Raw genomic sequence first — 5,586 nt, 5'->3', positions numbered from 1 at the left:
CCCCCCCCCCCCCCCCCCCCCCCCGGCCGTGACCTCGCCGGCCACCTCCCTGTGCGCCATCACCTGAAACTCCTGCGAGGTGTCCGGCTGGGACACTAGCCGCAGCGCCCGCCGGTGGGCACGCGTGGCCCCTCGAGGTTGGGAAGCAACAGCGGAGGGGCAGGCTGGGGCAAGTGGGGGGCTGATGCCCAGCCTGCCCCTGCCACCCCGGCCTGAGTTTAAAGCTTTGCCAAAACACTGGTAGGGTAGGGGTCGTTTTGTAACACACAGAAATATCAAATCACTATGCTGTGCACCGGGAACTAACATAGCGGTAGCATTTTAGGTCAGTTATCGTTTATTATCCTGTGCCTAAGGTCCAGGTGCAGCCCTGACACGCTGGGTAGATACTACCACCTCGATGGGAAATGAGAGGATGCGGGGACTTGCTGTTGGGACACAGGGAAGGAAGGAAGACGTTCCCCGGGGGCTGGCACCTCTGTCAACGCCCCACTGGACCCCTGGCACCCAGTCCCCAGGCTCTGAGCCCACAGCTGCGAAGGTCCCCGGAGGTGAACAGGAAACGCTCCTGACCCCAAAGCAAGGCGTTCGGGCCGCAGAGCATGTGAGGGGCTCACCCTCACGGGCTTCCCTCCTGGCCGGCCGGTTAGCACCAGGTGGACACTTGTCTCGCAGGCAGAGCCCGAGTCAGGAGACACAGTGACGCCTGTGGGGAAGGCAGCCCTAGGCCTTTTCCCTTGGGGAGAGGCTGTCGGTCCTCCACACCCCACACGGCTTCCTCCCCCAGGCCGGGGGCCCATGCAGCTCAGGGGCTCCCAGGCCGTGGGCAGAGTCACCTGTGTCACTTGGGGAGGGGGCACAAACCCGGGGACGCGGCTTCGTCAGCACCCTTAGCAAAACTCGAGCCTGGTACGAACTCTGCTTTGAAACACGTGGTCTGAGGACCAGAGTCCCGCACTGTGACCTGCTTTGGTCGCCTCATCCCCACAGTGAGGCTGGAGCATCCACCTCATCGACTTCATCGACTCCATCGGGCTGGTTCGAAGCCAAAACTGCAGCTCCAGCGTGTCCGCTCTCTGGGTCAAGAAGCCCAGGAGCCATGGGGCTGGGAGGGCGGTGCTGGAGCTGCCTCTAAGCAGAGAGTAAGGAGCCGGCGTCGCCTGACTTGATGACGGTGTTGTGGGTGCACTTTTTTCTTTTTTTGTATGTATTTAATTAATTTATTTATTTTGGCTGCGTTGGGTCTTCGTTGCTGCACGCGGGCTTTCTCTAGTTGCGGCAAGCGGGGGCTACTCTTCGTTGCAGTGCGCGGGCTTCTCGTTGTGGTGGCTTCTCTTGTTGCTGAGCACAGGCTCTAGGCGCGCGGGCTTCAGTAGTTGCGGCACGTGGGCTCAGTAGTTGTGGCTCGAGGGCTCTAGAGCGCAGGCTCAGTCGTTGTGGCCCACAGGCTTAGTTGCTGCACAGCATGTGGGCTCTTCCCGGACCAGGGCTTGAACCCGTGTCCCCTGCATTGGCAAGCGGATTCTTAACCACTGCGCCACCAGGGAAGCCCGTGGGCATACTTGTTAAAGGATCCTTATATTTTAGATGCGGACACTAAAACACTTATGGGAAAAAACCTGCTAGGATTAGGGAATTTGCTTTAAAGTACTGCGGCCGGGGGGAGTGGGCAGGGTATAGATGACATGAGACTGTCCGCTGGTAGACCGTTGCTGACGTGTTGAAGCTGGTGGTGAGTCCGCACTGTGCTATTATACTCATCTCTGTACTTCTGTGTATATGTTTCAGATCTTCCATAGTAAAATGTTGTTTGTTTTTTTATTTAATACATAGAGACCAAGAGTGGAAGGCAGGCCCAGTTTGGGTCCTAAACTCTGGCTCTTCCTGGGGCGGGGTCCCCAGAGTTCATATGCAGACTGGGTGGGTCTCGCTGTGGAAGGGACCTTGCTCTGCTTCTTCCCCACCCCCTGTTTCCTCCAGGTCAGCTCCTATCTGTCCTTGGGTCTCAGGTACCACTTCCTCCAGGGAGTCTTCCCTGACTTTCCCTGCCCCTGGCAGTGTCAGGCACCTTGCCTGATCTGAGGCCTCCAATGCCACTTGTGCCAACCCCATCCCGACCCATCCTGTCCTCCCGTCCCATTGTTGCCGAGTCTGCTTTCTTGTGCAGCTGGTGTGGTTCTGGAGAACACGTGCTAGCTCAGCCTGGTGAGCAGGGGGTCAGGGTGGGCTTGACAGAGCTGACCCCTGGCTCCCCTCCCTCCCTGTAAAGAGGCAGAGCCCTCGGCCAGTGTGTGCCATCCCGGTCCTCCCGGCCAGGTGGAAGATGGCCCTGGCAGGTGTGTAGCCAAGGGTTCAGTGAAACCGTCGTCGTGGCTCAGGTTTCAGGAACCGGATCCCAGCGGGTCAGCCATGTGTTCTCTTTCCTTCCCAAGTGGGAAAGAAGGCCTCCCGCCTGCCTCTCCGTCCTCCTCCCTGGCCTGCCGGGGGATGGGATTAGCACCTGCGCCCAGGCAGGAGCAAGGGCAGCTCAGCCGGGGTGGAGGACGCCCTTCTGGGTTCTCCCTCGGGGAAAACTCGAGAACCTCCACGAGCCAGTAGCTGCTGGGCCCAAAAAGCCTCTGAGCTCCCTGTGGCCCCTGCCCCCGCAGCCTCAGCTCCCGGCCCAGCATCCGCGGTCTCCCCGCAGCGACGGGAAAGCAGAAGAGGCCAGCAACACCAGCGGGTCCCATTGCCCTTTGCCGTGTGCACTGGGCGGCACGGCTCCTTGCTTAAGGAGATTAACCCCAACGGGTACACAACCAGAATAGCCCCGGAGAGGTACCAGCGGGCACCGGCGATGGCCCAGCCAGCTCAGAATCCCACCCTGGCTCTGAAAGCTGCCTCTGTCCATCCGGAGTGTGAAAAAGCACACTTTTTTTTTTTTTTTGCAGCACGCAGGCCTCTCACTCTCCCATTGCGGGGCACAGGCTCCGGACGCGCAGGCTCAGCGGCCATGGCTCACGGGCCCAGCCGCTCCGCGGCACGTGGGATCCTCCCGGACCGGGGCACGAACCCACGTCCCCTGCATCGGCAGGCGGACTCCCAACCACTGTGCCACCAGGGAAGCCCAAGCACACTTCTTAAACTAGGTGGTGGGATCCATGTGTGTTTGTCTTAGTTGCCCTTCTTACTCATGTATTATATAGGTTCTTCTGTATGTATAGAATGTTCAGTTTGATGAATTTTCAGCAAGTGAAGCTCCTGCTGCCACCCTTGGGCTGCCCCTGGGCGCTTGCCTTCTCCTCAGCGAGGCAGCAGGGACGCAGCTTGGCTGGATGGGCTGGGCGGACAGGGAGGCAGAACCATGCAGACCAGAACACGCAGAAAGCGCAGCAGTGCTGGGGGATGCAGGTGGGCGGGGCTGGGCTGAGCATCCCACTGACCAAGGGGAGGTTGCTACCAGATCAGGTAGGCTGGGGGCTCGGGGTCCCCAGGCTGAGGCAGGGAGGGGCAAGGGTGGGGCCAGAGCCCGCACCCACCATCTGCTCCCATCAGCCTCTCCCTCCACCCAAGAGACTGGAGCATCTGTGTCAGATATCTGGGGTAGGGGGGTAGTTGATATTCGATGCCTGCCAAGTCGGATAAACAGGAATAGCCTTTCCAGACCAGCCTGAGCTTGTTTACCAGACCTCTCCTGGCATAATGGGAGAAGGAAGACGGGTCTGAATTCGGGATCTGTCCCCCCACGGTTTGCTGGCCCAGGAGACGGGGGTGGGGGGAGCCCCCGGTGTCTGGAGCCCGAGGTGTCCAGGTGTGACCCAGCTCCTGTCCTTTATGAGCTAGAGAACTCGGCGAGTCCCCTGAGGAAGGAAGCACACTCACCGTGCTGAGGACCTTCTGGACCAAAGGCCTCGTTAACGCGGCTTCCTGAGTCGACCACGCTACCTGTCAGGTGACCTTGAAGGGTTGCTGTGAGGTTGAATTGGACCAGGTGCTGAAAGTGGCACGGGGACCTTGCCCTCCTCTACCTGAATCCTGCAGACTTCACGCCTGGGTATTCGCCAAATCAACTTCTTAATGTCTCACGAGGTTAAAAACTACTGCCGTTGGGCGTGAGGGCTTGATGGACACGGGGAGAGTGGTGGGAGTTCAGTAAAGAGGGAGGCAGGGGGAGTTTAATTACTTCCTGCCCCACCCCCATCCCGTGGCCTGGTTTCTTCCAGCCTCTGCCTAATTATTTTACCCCCAGGCTCAAGGGCTGAGGCACAGGGCTGGACCCTGCTGGGGGAAGGGAGATGGGGGAGGTTTCCGGCCTGTGAACCCTCCTGGTCTCTGGGGTCCCCGGCAGAGAACACCAGCTGGTCGTCCGGATGCTGTTTACAAACAGCTAGGAATAGAACCCCCTCCTGCCCCGCGCCCTCTCCCTCCCACCCCCCTCTTGCCTCCCCCAGGAGGGTCCACAGCCCCTTCAGGCTGTCGCATCAGTGCCAGCGACCATAGGGCAGTTGTGAGGTTTAGGCAAGGGCACGGAAGGCATGTGGCAGGGAGATTTCCCTGACCCTGAAGGTCCGGTAGTCAAGACTCCGAGCTTCCACTGCTCGGGGCACAGCTTCAATCCTTGGTCGGGGAATTAGGATCCTTCATGCCGTGCCATGCAGCGCGGCCAAAACAGAGAAGGCACTTGGCAGGCTGGGGGCTGGGGGCCTGGAGGTGGGGCTTTGAGCCCTGTCCCGCCTTCACTCTTTTTAGGCAGGGTTCATGGATCATGTCTGTGTTTCTAAGTAGGGAGGCGGATTCCACTAAATCATTGATTCTCCAGCTCTTTCGTGAGTTCCCAACAGGCAATTTCTAAACGCTAGGAGACAGTAGTAAGACAGAGAGGCCCTTGGCCCTGACCTCACATTCTAGTGGGTGAGACAGATAATACTCATAGAGACCATATACACACATCACATGTAACATCTGTTTGTTACAAAGAAGAATAACCTAGTTTCAGGAAAGAGTATATAAACAACAGTCTTGGTGGGGGCAGATTCCTACCAGAGGTCAGGGAAAACACTGCCCAGAGGCGATGTGGGGAGCAGGCCTGGGCCGGACTGAGGGATCGGCCACTGGACGGTCTAGAAGGAACAGCAAACACAAGGCCTGTGGCGCTAGCAGGTGTAGCCTGTCAGAGGGCGAGCCAGGCCCTGTAACTGGAGCAGTCGAGCAGGGGATGAGGCCAGGAGTAGGCTGGGTTCAGGTGAAGCAGGGTGGGTTCAGGTGAGGCGGGGCGGGTTCAGGTGATACGGAGCGGGGTTCAGGTGATACGGGGGCGGGTTCAGGTGATACAGGGCGGGGTTCAGGTGATATGGGGCGTGTTCAGGTTATATGGGGCGGGTTTAGGTGATGCCGGGCAGGTTCAAGTGATGCGGGGGCGGGTTCAGGTGATACGGGGCGGGGTTCAGGTGATATGGGGCGTGTTCAGGTTATATGGGGCGGGTTTAGGTGATGCCGGGCAGGTTCAAGTGATGCGGGGGCGGGTTCAGGTGATACGGGGCGGGGTTCAGGTGATATGGGGCGTGTTCAGGTTATATGGGGCGGGTTTAGGGGGGGCGGGGGGTGGGG

The 5,586-nt window shown here is 59.3% G+C and overlaps 1 protein-coding gene across 1 annotated transcript in view; it reads left to right on the top strand.

Annotated features, from left to right (window-relative positions):
• The window catches only part of LMOD1 (leiomodin 1), a 32,947-nt gene that overhangs the window by 1,166 nt on the left and 26,195 nt on the right, over window positions 1-5,586 (top strand). The gene's annotated exons all lie outside the window — the stretch shown is intronic.

This window comes from Lipotes vexillifer, unplaced genomic scaffold (assembly GCF_000442215.2).
Source record: "Lipotes vexillifer unplaced genomic scaffold, Lipotes_vexillifer_v1.1 scaffold1201, whole genome shotgun sequence".
Lineage (NCBI taxonomy): Eukaryota > Metazoa > Chordata > Mammalia > Artiodactyla > Lipotidae > Lipotes > Lipotes vexillifer.
Note: the sequence above shows the minus strand (reverse complement) of the source record. Positions and strands in the feature narration are given on the sequence as shown.